Source organism: Astyanax mexicanus, chromosome 5 (genome assembly GCF_023375975.1).
Source record: "Astyanax mexicanus isolate ESR-SI-001 chromosome 5, AstMex3_surface, whole genome shotgun sequence".
Lineage (NCBI taxonomy): Eukaryota > Metazoa > Chordata > Actinopteri > Characiformes > Acestrorhamphidae > Astyanax > Astyanax mexicanus.
Genome location: NC_064412.1, coordinates 34,364,111 through 34,386,873, shown reverse-complemented (window position 1 = coordinate 34,386,873; position 22,763 = coordinate 34,364,111).

Sequence of the window (22,763 nt, the reverse complement as noted above, 5' to 3'; positions counted from 1 at the left end):
TTTGAACTCTGGTGTGTCACCCATAATGTTGTGTGCATTGCAATATTTACCCTGCTAACTGAACCTTCCCCACACTGACCTTTTGTGCTCCGCAAAACCAGCAAGCTGATTGGCCGTTTCTCCTGAAAGGCGGGACTTTCTCTTTGAACCGGCACCACGATGGGTTAAGAGATATCCCCTTCACACAGCGGTCAGTGGCCTGCCTCCTCATTAATGAAGTTTTTTTTTTTTTTTTTTTTTAATATTATACAGGAAATTCACGGGAAAATACTTATAAGGGAGTAAAATACGGTACTTTTTCGTCCAAAACAGGAGACTTGAGGTATGGGAGTGGCATAAAGTTATCCAAAAGCAGTGTGTAAGACTGGTGGAGGAGAGCATGCCAAGATGCATGAAAACTGTGATTAAAAAACAGGGTTATTGCACCCAATATTGATTTCTGAACTCTTAAAAAAAAACCTCTGAATATGAACTTGTTTTCTTTGCATTATTTGAGGTCTGAAAGCTCTGCATCTTTTTTTGTTATTTCAGCCATTTCTCTTTTTTCTGCAAATAAATGCTCTCAATGACAATAGTTTGAGAGAGACTTATAGACTGTTCAAGCTTTAATGATAGTTTTCAGTACTTTCTGTTACTTTTATTGTTGCTAACATTAGACTCCTATTCTTAACTGTTAAATTGTATGTTAAATTATAGTTAGTAAATGCCTTTGTGGTATTGGCTCAGCTATATTGTAAACAAAGGCCACCCTCAACGTATTCTGAGTATACATAAGGGTTGATTAACTGTAGAAAAACAGTTAATCAACACGGGAAATAAGTAGACAAGGCTTTAAAGGCTAAAACAGGACCTCAGTCAACAGTAATACAGATTATAAAATGAATGGATGTAGAGTCTATGGGGGTTTGGTGTACTGGGTAACACCCGCTCTGTTGTTTATCCGTACCGTACCGGCTGCTTACAGCAGAATCCATCAGTCCTCCACTTCCGTTCATCAACCAGGCCCAAAGGTACCAAGCTGCTGCCGCTCCCCCCCGCCGCTGTGTTTACCACCCAGCTAGTTTATGTTAGACTAGGCCAGGAGGAAGTGGACCGTTTACGTACTGTAAACCTCGCTGATCTGCAGCCTCTTATAGTTTAAAGTTTACCTGCTGCAGATAAACACTGTACAGGAAGTGCCTTCTGTCAGAACAGCACACTCTCTGAACACCTATTCAGCCTATATACTTGCTTACAATTACATTCTACATACACCGGTAACAAGCGGCAGCCAATCGCACACAGCATACTCTCAACCGGAAACAACCATCCACCTGGAGGACTGCATCGAGCACTGAGGAGCTGACCCAGCACAGATCATCCAGTCACAAACACATTTTCACAGCAGGGACATTTTAGGGTATCCAATTTTTTTGGGCTGAGGGAGAAAACCCACACAGTCATGGGGAAAACGTGGAAACTGCACTCAGATAAGCACTTGAACCCAGAACCTCAGCACTGGGAGGTGAACGGGCTAACCACAAAGCCATGTTACTGCCAAGACGGCCGTCAAAACTATTATACCCTCGCAAGTGACTTGTCCACACAAAAATTAAAAACACATTCAATGCAGCAGTCCCAAAAACATCTCCTGAAGCTCAGTACTGGGTTCTTTAGCTCCTTTTGGACATGGCAACCCAACGTTTTGAGACACTTTTCTGAACTAGTTCCTGAACTTTCGGCATGGCGGCATACAGTATATGAGTGTATATGTCGTAACACTGTGTATAAACAGACCTGCAGCTTTGACTCCACTGTTTATCCAGCTTTCAAGGTCTACACATGTAAACTATGATCACACACGGCCTCTCCCTCACCCCCTCCAAAAAAACACGGGACACTGTTGAAAAAATCGACTCCAGCGCTTTTATTGAGATTATACATGGTTAACTGATTAAATCTGAGGAGGTAAGAGTGTTAAGTGTAAAAAGCAGGTCCGTGCAACTGTGTGTGTGTGTGTGTGTGTGTGTGTGTGTTTGACAGAGAAAGCTTTGGGGTACAGTGCAGATAACACTTATCACAACTCTACTAGCAGATATTGCTAATCCCTTTGCACTAGCATTGTAAAAGGATCGTAGCTGTGACCGACTAACCGTAAAGATAGGATTGTTTTTTTTTTTTTTTACTCGTATTGTGGGCAAAACAGACGGGGGGAAGAAAGAAAAGTGTGGAGAAGGAGGGAGAAGGGGGGGTAAATTCACGTCTTGATCTGGCAGATAAAGAGCGAATTGATTTGATCCCGGTTTAGTAAAGGCTAAAAAGCGTGAGCAGCGACATAAGGAGCTTAAATCTCAGTACAGTAGGCAGGTACTTCAGCGGAACAGCCGTTAAATGTTCAACACTTCACCTTAATAATTAATTTCTCCGAGTAGCCCAAAGCTACTGAGCGTGATCCCTCTATTACTAATCATAATGGGGACAAAAGCCCAGGCCTACAGTCCATGCAGGCTTTCTAATAACCTTTAAATGTGTGATAACACAATGATGTAGCAGCTCTCCCTACACACTACAGAGGAAGCATTAAAGCACCTTCATGAGCTCTCTCACTCTTTCTCTTTATATTAAACTCTATCTCTCTCGTCCCTCTTTTTCCACTGCTCAGTTTTCTCTACCTCAGTTCAGTTCACTAAACTATATTGGCGTGACCAAACATAGCTCTTTAGTTCCAGTACAACCAAATTTTCCTTTAAATCATGAGAATTAATGAATGAATATAAGTAAAGTGATAAATAAAACCCAGATCACTCAAATCACTTCAGGAGGTGATCTGAGACATGTTTAATACAGATGCAAACCTGATCAATTAAACTACTTCAGAAGATTGTCTGAGACGCATTTAAAACAGATATTAACTCAATCATTCAAGTCACTTCAGAGGATGATCATTACTTCAGGATGTGATTTGAGACACATTTACACAAATATAAACCCAGTCATTTAAATCACTTCAGGAGGCGATCAGCACTACAGAAGGTGATCTGAGACACATTTAAAACAGTTACAAACCCCACCGTTCAGAAGGTTGTCTGAGACACTTTTAAAACACATATAAACCCGATCACTCAAACCACTTCAGGAGGTGATCTGAGACATGTTCAATACAGATACAAACCTGATCAATTAAACTACTTCAGAAGGTTGTCTGAGACACATTTAAAACAGATATTAACCCGGTCATTCAAGTCACTATAGGAGGTGATATAAGACACATTTAAACAGATGAAAACCTGGTAATTTAAATCACTCCAGAAGGTGATCATTTTGTCAAGAGGTGATCATTACTTCAGGAGGTGATCATTACTTCAGGATGTGATTTGAGACACATTTAAACAAATATAAACCCAGTCATTTAAATCACTTCAGGAGGTGATCAGCACTACAAGAGGTGATCTGAGACACATTTAAACAGAAACAAACTTGATCACTCAGAAGATTGTCTGAGACACTTTTAAAACACATATAAACCCGATCACTCAAACCACTTCAGAAGGTGTTCTAAAACATGTTTAAAACGGATGCAACCCTGATCAATTAAACTACTTCAGAAGGTTGTCTGAGACACATTTAAAACAGATATTAACCCGGTCATTCAAGTCACTTCAGAGGATGATCATTACTTCAGGATGTGATTTGAGACACATTTAAACAAATATAAACCCAGTAATTTAAATCACTTCAGGAGGCGATCAGCACTACAAGAGGTGATCTGAGACACATTTAAAACAGTTACAAACCCCACCGTTCAGAAAAACTTCAGGAGGTTGACTGAGACACTTTTAAAACACATATAAACCCGATCACTCAAACCACTTCAGGGGGTGATTATTTCTTAAGGAGGTGATCACCACTCCAGTAGGTTATATGAGACATGTTTAAAACAGGTGCCAACCCGATCACTCAAACTACTTCACAAGGTTGTCTAAGACACTCATAAAAGATACAAACCCAATCATCTAAACTACTTAAGGAGGTTGTCTAAGGCACATTTAAAACAGATACAAAACCGATCACTCAAACCACTCCAGGAGATGATCTGAGATGCATTTAAAACAGATACAGACTTAATCACTCAGACCACTTTAAAAAAGTGATCTGAGACACATTTAAAACAGATACAACCCCGGTCATTCAAATCACTTCAGGTGGTGATCTAAGACAGATTTGAAACAGATACATACTTGATCACTCAGACCATTTTAGAAGGTGATCTGAGATACATAAGGATACAAACCCGATCAAGTGAAAACCTAATTACTCAAATCACTTCAGGAGGTGATCTGAGACATGTTTAAAACAGATGCAAACCCAGTCACTCAAACCACTTCAGAAGGTTGTTTGAGACACATTCAAAACAGATCCATACCCAGTTACTCAAATCAATTCAGATGGTTGTTTGAGACACATATAAAAAAAACATATATAAATCCGATCACTCAAATCATTTCAGGAGGTGGTCTGAGACACATTTAAAACAGATACAAGCCCAATCACTCAAACCACTTCAGAAGGTGATCTGAGACGTGTTTAAAAGAGATGCAAACCCGATCACTCAAACCACTTCAAGAGGTTGTCTGAGACACATTTAAAACAGATATAAACCTGGTCATTCAAATCACTTCAGGAAGTGGTGATCATTACATCAGGAGGCGATTACCACTTAAGACACATTAAAACAGATACAAACTAGATCAATAAAACCACTTTAGGAGGTAATTTGAGACAAATTTAAAACAACAAATACAACCCCGATTACTCAAACTACTTCAGGCAGTTTTTTTAAACACATTTAAAATCGATCACTTAAACAACTTCAGGAGGTGATCACCATTTCAGGTGGTGATTTAAAACATTTAAAACTGATACAAACTTGAGCACTTAAACCATTTCAGGTGGTGATCTTAAACACATTTAAACAGACACAAACCTGACCCACTTCGGAAATTGATCACCATATCTGGAGTGACTGTTTAAATCGGTCAGTGGCGCATCTGTGTTTTCTGCTGTTAAGATGTTAAGAAACATGCCAGAAATTTACCTGAACACAACTCACTTCCAGACCACCATTAGCATATGTACAGTACATACTTCTACACTTTAATCTCTCTAAATCACATTCAACAAGCAAAATGTTTGTTGTTTCTGTTCATGAAGTGTTATAAAGGCTGGATTTGAAGTAATATATGTTATAATTGCTGTTGACAGATATGGATAGCTGGATTTTGAGGTCGCTGTGAGATCGTAAAGCTTCAGTTATTACTGTTTCTGGCCTTCTTTACTGTTGTTGGACAGTCAGTATGTTCTGGCAGGACTCTCAGAGGCCATGAGATGCTGCAGCTTTAACACACAGCATTCTTCACATTCAGCAGTGAGGAGTTTATGATTGCCCTGGATTGAGACGCACATCATTTATTTGGTTTGGTTGCTTTGTGTGTGTGTGTGTGTGTGTGTGTGATACAGAGAGAGAGAGTCCACAGTGTCCAGTGTCAGTTGTGTTTAGTGACTGTAGAGTTTGGCTGAGGTCCAGAGATTAGGTGTTCCTGAGAAGAAACTTTCCTTGACTCCTCAAAGCCAGGGAATGTCATGGGAATTGTCACTCTACACAAGAGCTGCCAGGGCCTTTAATACAACACACACACACACACACACACACACACACACACACACTACTTGTTTTTTTTTTTTTTATATCAGGAATATCAGGAAGAATTAATTGTAGTGGAACCCATTGGTGTAGGAACCTAATATCAGAAATAATACCACAGAAAAAAGCGGAAATTGTTTAAAATATATATTTGTTTTTTTAAAAGCGCACTGAAATCTGCGACTCCCGCCAAGAAAAGCACCCCCTCTCGTAAGAGGCTGCAGGTGAAAGATCTTTTTCCTTATTTCTTACGAGTCAGCGTAGCTCTGAACAGTATCTTAGGTGGTATTTCCTTTTTTTTTAGTAAATTAAAGCCAAGAAGACGTGGGTGTGCGATCATGAGACAAGGTGCTTTTCCTGGTGGGGGGGGCTGAACTCGGTACAACAGCGTGGCTTTACACGCAACGAATCGTGACAATATATGACAATATACTGCAATCAAAATGGCTTTCAGGTGTCTTGTCTTGATGTCTTGTTCTGCTAACAGACTGGGAGGTTTTGCGTTATCTAAAATTTACAGTATTAACTGCTGCCAAAAATCTCTAGGAAACATAAAGTTGTATTTGTTTTAATAAAAGGACACCATTAAAAAGAGGTGCTTTCAGTAGAAATAATTGAAAACACAGGACACAACACTACTGAGATTTTTTTTTAAAGAGTGGAGAAAATGTAACATAATTGACATGCCAATACATAATAATAATAATAATAATAATAATAATAATAATAATAATAATAATAATAATAATAATGCAATCTGTTGTTATATTATTTTAAATATTAGGTAATAAATGATGAGTTTTTGTCAAATGTGTTTTTGTCATATGTTTATAATTTAGACATTGCACGCATATTTTGTTTTCTAATAATAGTAAATGTAATGTGAAGTAACATGTTAAAGTTGTAAAGTCAAGTAAAGCCAAGTAAAATAAAGTGTTTAATTGTATTTAACTAATAATAAACAGAAGTACAGAAAAAAAAATATATATATATATATTTTTTTTTTTCCTGTATATATATTGTGATTAACTGTAATTCCGCAAATGTTATTGTAAGTCAGTATAGGGTGGGCTTTAATTCATTTTAGCAAATATGCCCCCCCCCCCCCTATATCCCCCCCAAAACCCTCTCCTATACACCTTTGGTGGTACCTCTGATATCAATTACATTTGCCCCCCCCCCCCCCACACACACACATATACATGTTTTTATACAATATCAGGAACAAAATATAATAGTAGAACTTTCTTGGAATACTCTATAAAAAGTTTCCCACCAATCTGGAGCACTATTTCATCATACAGAGAGTTTCTAGGATTTGTCATGGTTCTAAATACAGAACGATTGCTATTATTAAAAACCCTAGATTAATCATTTTTAAGCGAAAACAACTTTAAACATGAAATAAAAATCACTTTTTAGATATTTTGGTAACCCTTTATAATAGCTTTCATTAATATACCATTAATAAATGATTAATAACTGTTATTTTTTTCACATGTTAAGAAACTAAAACATTGCTATCACATTTGTAAATACTAATAAATGCATTGGCAACGTGACCTGTAATTAATAAACATTTGCTCGGTTTAAAATTAGTATTTACTAGTGATTTAATAATGTTCAATTTCTGATGAGCTAATGATTGGCTAACATTTTTAATATGAATATCCGTGATGATAAATAAGTGTCATGTGTGGGCGTTTGTTTTAATAATATTTAAATTCTGATGAACAAATGCTTTATTCACATCTACTGATTTTTAGTTTAAAAAATATATATTAATGAAAGTTATTATAAAATGTTACTAATATATTTTTTTAAATGATGTTTGCGCTAACATTGACCATATATAAAATGAACCACGCACACACACACATACGTATGTATGTATGTATAAAAAAATACACACACCTTAGGGGGCTACCCACAAGCATATATCAACAGGCCATTTCTGCATATATACATTAACATAAACATACAGAGAGAGAGAGAGAGAGAGAGAGAGAGAGAGGGAATAAAAGAGAACAATGGAATCATTGTAAGTAAGAAGGAGAGAAGGAGCGAGTCAGGAAGGATGAGAATGAGACCGAACTGCAGAGTACAGCCCCATCTACAGGCCACACACTAACAAACACAAACACACACCTAACATCATCACACACACACACACACACACACACAGCTTTACAGTAGAAACAGTGCCAATAAACCACAACCACAAAAAAAGCATTTATCATTATGTAGATTTAATCAAGCTAATTAGTGGATACTAGTTTTATTCAGTTTCTACTATTTTTATACAACTTAAATTAAATAGCAGTTGTTCTTTAAGAGACCACTTCAGTTTCTGAATCAGTTTAGCTGATTTTGCTGTTTATAGGTTTATGTTTGAGTAAAATGAACATTGTTGTTTTATTCTATAAACTACAGACAACATTTCTCCCAAATTCCAACTAGAAACCTTGTCATTTAGAGCATTTATTTACAGAAAATGAGAAATGACTGAAATAACAAAAAAGATGCAGAGCTTTCAGACCTCAAATAATGCAAATAAACAAGTTCATATTCAGAAAGTTTTAAGAGTTCAGAAAGAATCAATATTCGGTGGAATAACCCTGTTTTTTTAATCACATCAGTTTTCATGCATCTTGGCATGATCTCCTCCACCAGTTTTACACACTGCTTTTGGATAACTTTATGCCTTTACTCCTGGTGCAAAAATTCCAGCAGTTCAGTTTGGTTTGATGGCTTGTGATCATCCATCTTCCTCTTGATTAAATTCCAGAGGTTTTTAATTTGGTAAAATCAAAGAAACTCATCATTTTTAGGTGGTCTCTTATTTTTTTTCCAGAGCTTTATGAAGTTGCAGGAAGTCAGATTCTGGCAAGATGACAGAATTTGGCACAAAAAGTGGAAGAGCCTTGTAAATGAGGTATATGCTGTATGATATATCGTACAGGATAATTTCATTACTATTTTTTAATTTTGAACGTGATAATAATGTTGTTGTTTTTCTTACATTACATTACCTTTGTTACTTTATTTGATTATTTATTTATTTATTTATATTATTATGCTTTAAATAAGTAAAACTTTAACATTTATTTTTCGCAGTATGTCATGTTTGTTAAGTGAGGAGATAATGCATATAATTGTTATTTTAAGAAAGGAAAACAGAAAAAAAAACACAAGAGTATAAACACAAAACAAGATAAACAAACTGAGAACAAAGCACACAGGAAAGACACACAAGACCAAAAAAAAAAAAAGAAAAGAAACAAAATGAGTATATTTATACAGACACAGACAAGAAACACTTGGGGAAGATAATAAAAAGCACGCTTTAGTATATTACACCAACATACCACATACTTCTGACATCTCAGGAGCTTGTCTTTAGTATATGAATGCTATAATATAGCCAGTCCCATTACCAGACCACTAGATATCCAATAGAAAAGATCAAAATATGTGAGATAGAAGGGTCAATCCTTTTATTTCTGCTGTACACTAAAAATATTTGAGTTTGACATTAATTAGTAAAGATTAATATAAGACAAAGATCCATCTTTTAGCTTTTATGTCTTTCGGTCTGAACCCACCCATTTTTTTCGTGAGCAAAAGTATGGAAGCATGTGACCGTCAGGTGTGTTTTATTGGCAAGGTGTGTCCTGATGCATTAATTAATCAAACTATAAACAGCGCTCAGTTCAGATTTGGCTTTTACCTGTGCATTTGTACAGTGGTTAGAGGGTTAACCAACATGAAAACCAGAGAGCTGACTATGGGTTTAAAACAAACAACACCGAAGATCAGAGAACAGAACAAAACAATAGTTTGGAATGTCCTGAAGAAGAAAGTCGTCACTGGTGTACTAAATAACAGATGTTGAACAGCTAGACTAAGAAAAAACACAGCAGTTGATGACAAAAACGTTGCAAGTGCTGTAAAATAAAACCTTTAAACGACTGTTAGTGACATCAGCAACAACCTACAGAGGACAAGAGTGAAGCCATTGTTCACAGAAGACTTCATTAACAAAAGCACAGAAGTAGAAGTAGATGAAAGCCACTAGTAATGAGGTGAACAGGAAGACCAGGCTGGAATAACAGGAAGTAACAAGAAGTACAGTAGACACGTCTGTGGACTGATTATAGACTGTGAATGTGAAATAAAGGCTAAAGTTTTTTCGCTTTTGGTTCCATGTTCTTCTGCCCTCTGTTTTCCTGTCTTGTGTTACCAGTCACGTACTATTTTAAGAACAAGGCTTTGTTTTGTTATTGTCCTGTCTCCACCCTAGCCCGCCATAGCCATTAGGGTTGTGACCTTTTGTCTTGTTTGTAGCCCCGCCCCTTTGTTTCCTGGCCCATTTGTTCCTCATCCTCCTCGTGAAATTAAGCCCCTCTGTTTCAGTGTTCCTCATGGTTTTGGTTAGTTTTGATTTGGTTAGTTTTTGTTTCTTGTCTTAGTTATTTAGCTTCCCAATGTTGTTTTTCTGTTTTGCTTTTGTTTAACTTGTTTCTTTACATTAAATTTATATTATCTGCATGCATTTATGCCCATCCTCTCATCTCATCCCTCCTGTGTGACCAGTGCCATAGTTTAAGCTTGCATGGCTTCATTTTCGTCTTTTTCTTTATTGATGTACAATGAACTCAGACATCTACAGAAACATTTTAGTTTATGAGTTTAAAGAAAGATAAAACCAAAGTGACTGGGCGATCCTTCATCATGCAGCAAGATAATAACTCAAAACACACTACAGCCTGGAAAATTATCACAGAAGAAGAATGCAGAAGGTTTTACCCCTTAATTGTCTGTCTGACATTACACCACTAAATCTTAAGGATTTCTATTCAAGCATTACATATAAAAATATTTCATGTTTGATGAGAAACATTACTGAAAAACATAATTGTAATTGTAAAAGAAACTATCGAAAAAATATATTTTAGTAAATTTGTTAATGTCAAAATATAATGAATAGGTTCATAAAATTGTCTCTTTCCTAAACTTTTCTTTTAAAATCAATATTTTTCTTAATTGCAAAAAAAATCTGTTCATGTCCTCCAAACCTTTAATTTCGTTATGTTTGTCTATTTTTTTTTTTACGTCTATTACATCAAACATGCAGAATTTGGGTTAATTCCTGTTACTGATCTGGAATTATTAAGTGAAGTAGAGAAAAAAAACAGCTTCTCCAAGTGTCCTGTAGGAAATTTCAAAACTTTAAATCTCTGCAATTTACAGAATTTAAATAAGTTATTTTAATGCAGAAAAAGGGTTTTGTGTCACCTACACCTGTTTATCTGTTCCAATAATTTTGCTTACAAGAAAACAGTAGGGGTTAAGACAGAAGGTGGTATCTTCTGAACTGTCTATCAGATATAGATGTACAAACCTGGAAATAAACGTATAATATTTATATAATAATATGTAATATTTATATTTATTGACAAACCCAATTGTTTTCAGTCTATATATATATGGTACCACTTTAAAATAAGACTACCCTTATAATGGCCTATAAATATTAAAACTTAGTCATTTAGTTTAAATAGTTACGAATATATTAACCCTTCTGTTATGTTACGGGTCAAATTGACCCAATTTAAAGTTTAAAGTTTAATCTAGAAAAAAGTATTTAAAAGTATTTGTTTTCTGTATGAAACGTCTTCTGCTTGCCTTTATTCATTAATTAGTGTAATCAACATATAATATAAAAATGGTTCATTTCACATATTTGCAAAAAAACCTGCAAAAGCAAAAAATAAATTGCAATGTTATGTTTTATTGTCATGTAAAACTATTGTGTTTTATATGTTGGTCTTTTAAAAGTAATAAAGTGGTGAAACTTTAAATTTTAAGGTTTTTAAGTATTTGCAACCTAATAAATAATTATTGATACACTTTTATAAACCATTCATAAACCCTTTTAAAGTGGTAACATATATATATATATATATATATATATATATATATATATATATATATATATATATATATATATATATATATATATATATATATATGGGTTGGACAATAAAACTGAAACACCTGTCATTAGAGTGTGTGGGAGGTTTCATGGCTAAATTCATCAATCTTCATTAACTGCACATTGCACCAGTAAGAGTAGAGTGTGAGGGTTCAGTTAGCAGGGTAAGAGCACAGTTTTGCTCAAAATATTGCAATGCACACAACATTATGGGTGATGTACCAGAGTTCAAAAGAGGACAAATTGTTGGTGCACGTCTTGCTGGCGCATCTGTGACCAAGACAGCAAGTATTTGTGATGTATCAAGAGCCACGGTATCCAGGGTAATGTCAGCATACCACCAAGAAGAACCAACCACATCCAACAGGATTAACTGTGGATGCTGTAAGAGGAAGCTGTCTGAAAGGGATGTTCGGGAGTTAACCCAGATTGTATCCAAAAAACATAAAACCACGGCTGAACAAATCACAGCAGAATTCAATGTGCACCTCAACTCTCCTGTTTCTAAAACCAGGTGTTTCAGTTTCATTGTCCAACCCGTGTTTATATATACATATACACAGTGTGTGTGTGTGTGTGTGTGTGTGTGTGTGTGTGTGCTGGCCATGTCCCAGCAGTGGTGTTGTAGTAGTGAAAGTGAAGCTGACAGAGCAGAACGCTGCAGTCATTACGGCCGGGCTGCTCTCTGACTCCGGCGCACCCGGCTTCACTCTACAGCTGACACCAAATCAATGCTGCTTTTCCACCTTATCAATTAAAGCACATGTAATTACAACCATGCACAATCACCCTTCACAAACACTCCCTCACACACACACACACACACACACACACACACACACACACGCTCAGCCAGTGTCCTCTCCGTTCCATCTCTATATCCACCACTTGATCTTCCACTGGCTGCTTTCCAGGTAAGAGCTGTAGGTTTGTTTCGAGTGTGTGAAACGTGTGTTTCGAGTGTGTGTGTGTGTGTGTGTGTGTGTAATGAGCGATGTGTTGTCTGACATGGCTCGATCTGCACCTGATCCAGAGGTTGCGTGTCCGCTGCTGCTCTGATGGCATTCTCAGAGAGAGTTTGGGACGCTGTCAGGAGGCAAATGTAGCAAAGCACAGGGCATGCAAACAGCTGGGCTTTCCCCATTAGTCCAGAGCCATACACACACACACACACACACACACACACAGCATGCTCAGTGTGTGTGTGTGTGTTTATGTGCTTATGTGTGTGTGTGTATAAATGAGCGGTGTGAAAATGCATTAGTGCATCATATCACATGTAAAATGATATAAGATAACTGTACAAACGGCCAAAGTAAGCCAAACACATATTATTTTAATACAAATATTTTCTCTATAAAAAGGTAAGAAAAACAATAATTTAATGTGGTTTCAAAATATTATGACTAGTGGTGTCAATCGATAAAAAAAAAAATCTGTGATTAATCGCACTTGTCCTTTTAAAAACTCGAGTCTTTACATTTTTTATCAATTTAAATCCTATTTAAATCACAATCAAACTGTGTTCAAAGCTCAAGTCATGATGCCACTGAACCACTTACTCAAGAATCATGACCAACGCAAAAAGAATAATAAATTAAATTATAAGTAAATTATATTAAAGTATGTTATTAAGGGTTTATACATAGTTTACAAAATATGTTACTAATGGTTATTAAGTAGGTTATAAGCCATTAATAAGCAGTTACAACACATAAATAGAAAGGTAACATATAGGGATCTTAGTTGATGCTAATCTAATTTTTTTCTTTTCCATCAGTCAGCATTAATATTTCTGTTAATAACTTTATTTATTTATTTACTGACTTTCTATGTTCAGTGTTGTATATGCTGTGTGTTTATGTGTTGTACATGCTTATTAACTTTTTATTTTTTATATTTATTTTTTTTATTATTTAGTATGCACAACTTATTTGTATGACCATTAATAAACTCCTTTATAAACTTTTTATAAACCCTTTATACAGGAGCCTTATTATGTTTAAAATACAATTTTAAAAGAGTTGTTTTCAACAAATTTATCTAATTGTGGTGAAATTTAACATTATATCATGATTTTGATGCATTTCTTTAATAATCATTATTGAATCAATTTCAGTTTTATTTTATTTATTTATTTGTTTTGCTATAAAAATCCACAGAATAATTTCCTAAAGAAACATATTTAAATATAAAAATAAAAAAAAATCACATTTCAAATTTAAGAAACAATAAAATCACATATGCATTTATTTATTCCAGCTCAGTCTGAGATTTAATGATGCACTGAATCACTTCTGAAAAGATCAAAAGGAGCGAATCAATGTGAGGTCATTGATTTACAGCCTCATTGTGAGTGAGTGATTGTGTGTGTGTGTTAGTGTGTGTGTGAGTGTGTGTGTTAGTGTGTGTGTGTGTAGGTAATGAATAATGAACAGGGCCGCCCCTGGCAGCACCTGTGTGTCTGACTCTTTCTGCGTGTTTGTGTGTGTGTTCACATGAGAGCACCGCCCCCCGAGCAGATGGGCCTAGCGGAGCGATTAGCGGCGCATTACCTGCGCGTCTGTTTACAAACAGGAACAATGCAGCCTGCGCTAATAACCTGCAATCAAACATGACAATTAATATCAGCATGCTAATGGCTGCCTTCACTCCACTCCACACTGCCTGCAGCTCTGCTGCTGACACACACACACACACACCTGTTCTGTTAAGGTGATTGCCCTTTCACGCTGAGCTGAGAGCTCAGTTCACTTTCTATATATCAAATATTGCATCATTTTTTTTATCATTTTTGTCTCCTATATTAATGAAAATTGAGATGAAATTAGTGATTCATATTTGAACTGAATCGATTCATTTGAATCACAGTGTTTTAATACACTGCATTGAAGTCCGGATCTCTGAGATGGAGGGTAGAGAGACTCAGATGATCTTCCTAATTAATGTACATGCATGTATTGTACCACCTTTCTGTATGTCTAACAGACCATACCCTTACCAATAGTAGCAGTCCTGTAGCACGCTGCCTCTCCTGGCTGGTTGCGTTATTTTAGCTTTGGTGTAGCGAGAACTTCCTGCTGGGTTAGCGTAGCGGGAGCTGTGTCTGGAACAGCGGTCTGGAGCTGCAGGTACAGACTGAGTGTGTGTTTAACAGGTAAACACTTACAGGCTCGAGCTTCAGGGAGCCTTTTCACTTCACTCTCCTTCTTCCCTCCCTCCCTTTCTCTCTCTCTCTCTCTCTCTCTCTCTCTTTCTCTCAGAGAGAGCTCCAACTGTAACAACAGAGGTTTATAAACAGTGATGCATTCCAGACGGCTGATCTCAGAGATGTGAGTCCACCACCGAGATCCAAATATTTACCCTCGCTGTGTGTGTGTGTGTGTGTGTGTGGCAGGCAGGCAGAATAGAAAGAGAGTTCTCCCATTCCAGGTTCAGACTATTATTTCTTATATTGATATCACTCTAAAAAATGCATTTCTTTCAATGGACTGGATCTAAATATGTGTACATAATTTGCTCGTACTGTGGCCTCTGGCCTTTAAAATATTGGAATAGTGAGGATATATCCATAATTCCTGCTGTAGACTAAAAACATTTGGGTTTGCATTAAAATATAAATATGAGACAAAAGATTAAAAAAAAAGCTTTTAATTCCAGGTTTTTACATCTGAATTTAATATACAGTTCAGAAGATTGCACCTTCTGTCTGAACCCAACCAATTACTGTATCTGTGTGTAGAGGAGTCTGACTGCCTGGTGGATGAAGCTGTTGCAGAGTCTAGTAGTGGAGGTTCTGTGTGTTGAGGAGTCTGACTGCCTGGTGGAAGAAGCTGTTTCAGAGTCTGGTAGTGTAGGCTCTGTGTGTTGGGGAGTCTGACTGCCTGGTGGAAGAAGCTGTTTCAGAGTTGGAACATGTGTGTAACTGTCTGGTGTGTTTTGTTGCCCATGTGTGTCTTGAATAATTGTATTAATAATAAAGGTCACTGAATATCTATGCTCAGTTTAAGATAGATGAGGTTAGATGCTCTGTTCTATCACATGAAGTTCGATAAAGGTGCTTTAATCCCTTGGCAATTGACAGCTTTAGTTGGTTTTACAATAGTTATGGACCAACTAGTGGCCTCTTATGCTTTTTTTTTTTTTTAATATAATCGTGGCCTGCTGTTTAGCCTCTCTTTTGGGTAAGTTTGTTTAAAAATAATTAATCTATGCCTTGAAATGTACTCTATCCTGTTCATTCCTGCTCTTGTGCTGTTGCTACAGTGAAAGGAATTGTGAGAGTCTGTTAGCTTAAACATCTGAAATAATAGTAACAATATGATATTCAAACTTTTGACTTCTTTCTGCAATGACTACACAACACAATATTTGTACTTTTACTTTCAGTGCTTAAATAAAAACAAAAAAACTAAATAAAAATAAACTACTTATGGGTGTGCTAAGTGGTCCAAATCCCAGTCATGCAGCTTGTCATCAGCTGCCGGACTCCTAAGAGAGCTGTCACGTCTGGTTCTGTAGGCGCTTCTGTTCCTTCCACACTGAGCTCCAACGGAGGTTTGAAGTCTAACAACTACAATACCCAGAATGCACCACACGCTGACATCACACACACACACACTCACGTGACACCTAACCTGCTTCCACCAGGAAGCCCGGAGTACTGATTACCCCAGGGTATTTAAGGACACTCCACGAACACACAGGTGCCGCGTATTGCCTGGTTTATACCACTTTACAAAGCGTTACTCTTATGTGATTGTTTTTCTCGTGTATGACCTTGCTCTTTGTTTTTTCGACGTGTTTTAATAAACACTTATTTTTACTGTATCCGCAAGTGTCTGTATTCTGCGCACACCATGACAAGAGAACACAATTGGTTGCTCTTTCCCCTCTCACTTCTAGGGTGATGTTGATCAGGCACAAGGCTTCTGTGAGCTGGTGTATCGGAACCAAGTCGCTCTGCTTTCCTCCGAGTGCGCTGTGATGCTACTAGGCAAAGATGCATCAGCAGCAGTCTGACTTCACATGTGTATCAGAGGAGGCATGTGCTAGTCTTCCCCCTCCTTGTGTTGTGGCATCACCAGTGACAGGGGAATATACAGCTGACTTGCTGACAGCTGAATGGGTGGGAAATTGGAGATTTAATAAAAAAAATAATAATAATAATAATAAATAAAAATAAACTATGTGCAATACTTAAGTACAAAAAAATGGTGAATACCTTAACACTTCCACTTAAGTATGGTGCTTAAAGGACATCTCAACTTCTACTCAAGTACTGGGTCTCTAGAACTTAATACATGCCTGGTTACGGACGTTGTTTGCGGGACTTTATTACTGTCAGGTTGTCCTGATAAATTGCCAGTAATTAGGACCAAAAGTGACAAACAGATTTGTTGGTCATCTCCGCCAAGACTCCAATAAGCTGCCATTTTGCTTTTTATCCAACAACAACAACAAAAAAAGAAGAAAATAAGTGATTTAAAATAATGTGTTTTTTTTGTTGTTTTTTTTAATTGGAAGGGTTCAATTCATAATAAAATCAATCCGATAAGACTTACTTACTGAATTACAGTAATGTCTCAGCAGCAGTATGTGGACAAATATAAAATGTAAGAAAGCCCATGTACCAAGAAACAAGAGCTTTTGTACACCAGTAACACGTGCACTGAAATATTATAGTAAAAATAATAAAAGGTAGTTCATTTTTTTAAAGATTAAACATGAATTTACACTGAGCTTTTCTTCTTATCATAGAAAACACAGCCTCCCAAAATAAGCAGCATTTATCTATCAGTAGAATGAAGTTAGTCCTGGGGCTTCACGCTTTGTTTCGTTCGTTACTGATCGGGTATTTAAACAGTAATGAAAGTAAAACAGAGAATGAATCACTTTGATGCTCCTGTTCAGATAGCGGTGCAGACTGAACACGGTAACGCAGCTGTGGATTCAAACGCTCTACCATCAAAAGAGCCCTGGAGACTCATACAGTGCATACACACACACATCTTAATGTCACGCTTACGTATGTATCTATGACACACGCGAAGAGCCAAACAGAAACATATTGCCAGCTATGCATTGATTATAATAACACCCACAGATGGCACGCTATGTGGATTACAGGAAACATGGCGCTACAGGGACCCAGACTGAAGCATCAGATCAGAGAAATACAAAGAGAAAGTGATAAAGTAGGGGACATTAGCCTGGAGCAATATATGTACGTACATATACATATAGTGGGGTGAAATGTATTTGCCCCCCTACAGATTTCTTTATTTTTTTTCCTTTTTTTTTTCAGATTATCAAACAAACTTTAATATCAGACAGAAAGATAACCTGAGTAAACATAAAAACACTTTTTTTATTAAAATTGTGTTTATTAAAGGAACAACATCTATTACTGTGGAAAAGTGTTTACCGCCTAAAACTAATAACTTGATTGTGGCACTCTGGGCAGCAACAACTGCAATCAAGCTCAACTGGCAACGAGTCTTTCACATCTCTGTGGAGGAATTTTGTTCCACTCTTCTTTACAGAATTGTTTTAATTCAGCACCACATTGGAGGGTTTTTCAGCATAAACTGCCTGTTTAAGATCATCCCACAGCATCTCAATCTTCATTTTGTTTTATTTCAAGCCTTTCAGAGGTAAACATGTTTGTGTGTTTTGGATCATTGTCCTGCCGCAGAACCCAAGTACTCCTGAGCTTGAGGTCACAAACAGATGGTCGGAGACATTTTCCTTCAGGTTTGTCTGATAAACAGCAGAATTCCTGGTTCCATCTATTGCAGCAAGTTATCCAAACCCTGAAGCAAAACAAAGCAGCCGCAGACCATCACACTACCACCACCATGTTTTACATTCAGTATGATGTTCTTTTACTGAAAGGATGTGTTTGTTTTATGCCAGATGTAACGGGATACACACCTTCCAAAAAGTTCCACTTTTGTGACTTCAGTCCAAAGAATATTTACCCAAAGGTCTGGAGATCATCAAGATGGTTTTGCACACTTCCATGGCTACTGACCAGTTTCTTTCTTATTATTGAATCATTAACACTGACCGTAACTGAGGCAACTCAGACCTGCAGTTCTTTAAATGTTGTTCTGGGTTCCTTTGTGACTTTCTGGATGAGTTGTCCATGCCCTTTTGGAACAATTTCGGTTGTTCGGTCACTCCTGGGAAGGTTCACCAGTGTTCCATGTTTGGTCCATTTGTGAATAATAGCTCCCAAAGCTAGAAATGACTTTGGAACCTTTTCCAGACTGATAGATGATCAATTACTGTTTTCTCATCTGTTTTTAGATTTCTTTATACTGGGGTATTATGCTCTCAAACACATTAGAAGGAACAAGACATTTAAATAATTAACTCTTGACAAGTTCAACACAGCTGTTAACTGAAAGTCATTCCAGGTGACTCTACCTCATAAACAAAGAACTCCAAAACAGCAGCTCTTCACTTTCTGCTACTAAACAATATCAGGCAGTTGGTTTTAATGTTATGACTGATTGGTGTTCAGATGAATAGAGCACATCACAAAGGATGCAATAAATAAAGCTAATTTCCATATGCACATTAAGTTTAAAGACAAAAGGGTAATTCTATATAAGATAAAATGATAAAAAAAATCTCTATTGAATAGGTTTTGAATAGTAAAGAACCATCATAGATGATATTTTCTGTTGTAATTCAAAGCATGAAAACATGCTCAGTTAAAGCACTGGCAGCTCTTGACAACAGAGCATCAGCCAGTTTTTATTATTGTTATTATTATTATTATTATTATTATTATTATTATTATTATTCTTTTAAACTGTTCAGTACGTCACTGAAATCTGTGTGGGATGTAGCCCCCCACTTTTTACACCCTGATCCCATTTTCACACCCTGGGTTGCCAGGTATAGACAGCAGCATGCAAAGGGTGTACTGCAGCATTGGAAATGGCCAAGCAGGCTATTTTTCTGCCGAGCAGGTCATCTCTGAGCTTCAGTAAGGTTGCTTACCATAGCCGGGCAATTTACCACCACCACTAGCGAATCTGGCAACCCCTGTGAACCTCATGTCTGGAAAAGAGTGAATGGTTTTACACACTTGCTCTTATTTATTACTGATTGGTCATTTAATACTAATTTCATTTGATTCCCACTATTAATAATGTTTGATGTATATTTTGTTGGCACAGAGAAAACACTGTATTACATGATTAAATTAAAGCTAAAATCATTATTGGGTGTCTTCAGTTCTTAACTTTTTATACAATTAACTTTTATTAAACTTTACATTAAAAATTCAGTCTATTTTTTCAGATTCGCTTTAAAATGAAATAAAGTGAAGCTGATTTCTAGACACACAAACAAAGAACTTCAAAACAATCTGAACTGATACCCGAAGCCATTACTCCTGCTATTGTTAATTCTGACCTTTCTCCAAGTTTCACTCCAGCAGCTCCCCGCTTTCTGCTCGGCTGGAAGGGGCGGGAGGGGTGACAGTGGGGTGATTTTGGGGTGACTGGGAGTGATTTCTGGGTTGAATGGGTGTGATCGGTGGAGTTGTGGCTGATCGGTCACTCGGGTCAGCAAGCCACGTTCACGGGTGACTCTCTCCATGTAGCGATGCCGGGGTCAGAGGTGGGGCCGAGCGTCTTGGGGTGAAAGGTGAAAAGACGGGGGCGTGGGGTGGGGTTGGGTATGGGTCAGCGAGCCAGTCCCATCTCTGAAATCTTATTTTACACACCACTGGTGACTTCACACCAATCACAATCAACCAGCCAACCAGCCAACCTCAGCTCACAGTGTAATCTCTGATGGAAGGTTAGGCAGCCGGTGTGTGATGTCATCCATGTATTTCACCTTCAACATGCATCATTAGAGAGTGACAGGCATTAAACATGAACAGTAAGTGGTGAAGAACTGCTGTGTGAAGAACAATACAGTGTTTAAAAATGCCTTATAAATCACTTTTTTACATTACATCCACAAATTTAAATGTATTTTATTGGGATTTTAAGTGATAGACCAACACAAAGTGGCAAACAATACGTTATAGGAGCATCTTTTGCTGCAATTACAGCTGCAGTTCTGCTAACTGAACTTGGTATGGCTTGTTTTCAGAAAATTGCTTTCTTTTTAGCCACCCTTACATCAAGGTCAGGTTGTGAATCTCTGGACAGATTCTCCTACCTGAGCTGTGGATCTCTACAGCTTCTCCAGAGTGATCATGGGCCTCTTGGTTGCTTCCCTAATTAGATCTCTCCTTTCCTGGGTTGTTATTTCAGGTGAACGGACATATCTTGTTAGTTTTTTTCAGTTGTGCAAACCTAACAACAAGTTTTCCCTCCAGGATTGTCCTGTATTTAGTTCCAACCATCCTCCATCATCAAGTCTGACCAGCTTCCTTGTTCCTGCTGAAGAAAGGCATCGCTACATCAGGACGCTGCCACCACCATGTTTCACTGTGTGGATGGTGTGTTCAGGGTGATGTGCGGTGTTAGTTTTTGCTACTTTGGTCTGATTTGACTACAGCACCTTCTTCCACATGTTTGCTTTGTCTGCTAACATGACTTCTTATGGCTTGTTTAAAAAAAATTGCTTTCTTTTTTGCCACCCTTCCATCAAGGTCAGATGTGTGGATCTCTGGACAGATTCTCCCACCTGAGCTGTGGATCTCTGCAGCTTCTCCAGAGTGATCATGGGCATCATCTCTTGGCTGCTTCTCTAATGCATGCTACCCTTGCCTGGACTGTTAGTGAAGATGGACAGCCATTTCTTGTTGGGTTTTGATGTCGTGCCACACTCCTTTAATTTTTGAAAGATGGCTTGAACATTGCTCCGTGAGATACACATACAGTGGCTTGCTAAAGTATTCATACCCCTTAGACTTTTTCATGTTATGTCACCTTACAACCACAAACGCAAATGTGTTTTATTGAGATAGTAGAAGTGATAGACCAACACAAAGTAGAACATAATTGTGAAGTGGAAAGAAAATTATACATAGTTTTTTTTTAATTCAATCAAATGTGAAAACTGTGGCTTACAAAAGTATCCAGGCCCCCTGTATCAATACTTTGTAAAGGCACCTTACCTTTAAGTCTTTTTGGGAATGTCTCTACCAGCTTTGCACATCTAAAGACTTTTTAAATAATTTTTCAGAAACTTTCATCAAGGTCAGATGTGTGAATCTCTGGACAGATTCTCCCACCTCAACTGTGGATCTCTGCAGCTTCTCCAGAGTGATCATGGGCCTCTTGGTTGCTTCTCTAATTATTGCTCACAGTACTACAGTATTACTCCAGACCTAATCCCAATAGAACACCATTGGGGTATCGTTAAGCGGAACTTGGAGGAGCACAAAGCCTCGAATCTCTGCCAGCTCTGTGATGTCGTCATGGAGGAGGGAAAAAGCATTCCAGTGGCAACCTGTGAAGCTCTGGTAAACTCCATACTTAGGGGAGTTTAAGGCAAATAATGGTGGTCACACAAAATATTGACACTTCAGGAACTTTCACCAAGGGGTGTACTAGCTTTTGTTGCCGGTGGTTTAGGCATTAATGGCTGTATATTGAGTTATTTTAACGGAAGAATAAATGTACACTGTTATATAAGCTGCACACAGACTACTTTTCATTGTGTCGTAGCGTATTTTTTGTCAGTGTTGTCCCATAAAAGATATACTTAAATATCTGCAGAAATGTGAGGGGTGTACTCAGTGTACTTTTGTGATACACTGTCTCTTACTAATCTGTCTATTATAATTCATTTCTAATAGTAGTGTTTCAGAGCACAACGTCAAAAGCAGGAAATCAAAACACCCTGTTTCATATACATTAAATAAAGTGAGTTTGGATGGCATGTAAAGGAATAAAGTGTGCTTTGGGCCCTCACAGGTAGCCCACCTCCACTGTTCTGTTCACCACAAAAGGTACGCAGTAGTGGATTAGGCCGATCAGCAGCAGCTCTTTAATCTGATAAAAGGGGCAGATTATAGCGGGAACTGAGAGCGTTCACTGCACTGCAGCTCAGAGGAAATCTGAACCAACACCAGGTGATTTCAGCAGAGGGCAGTTGGTACAC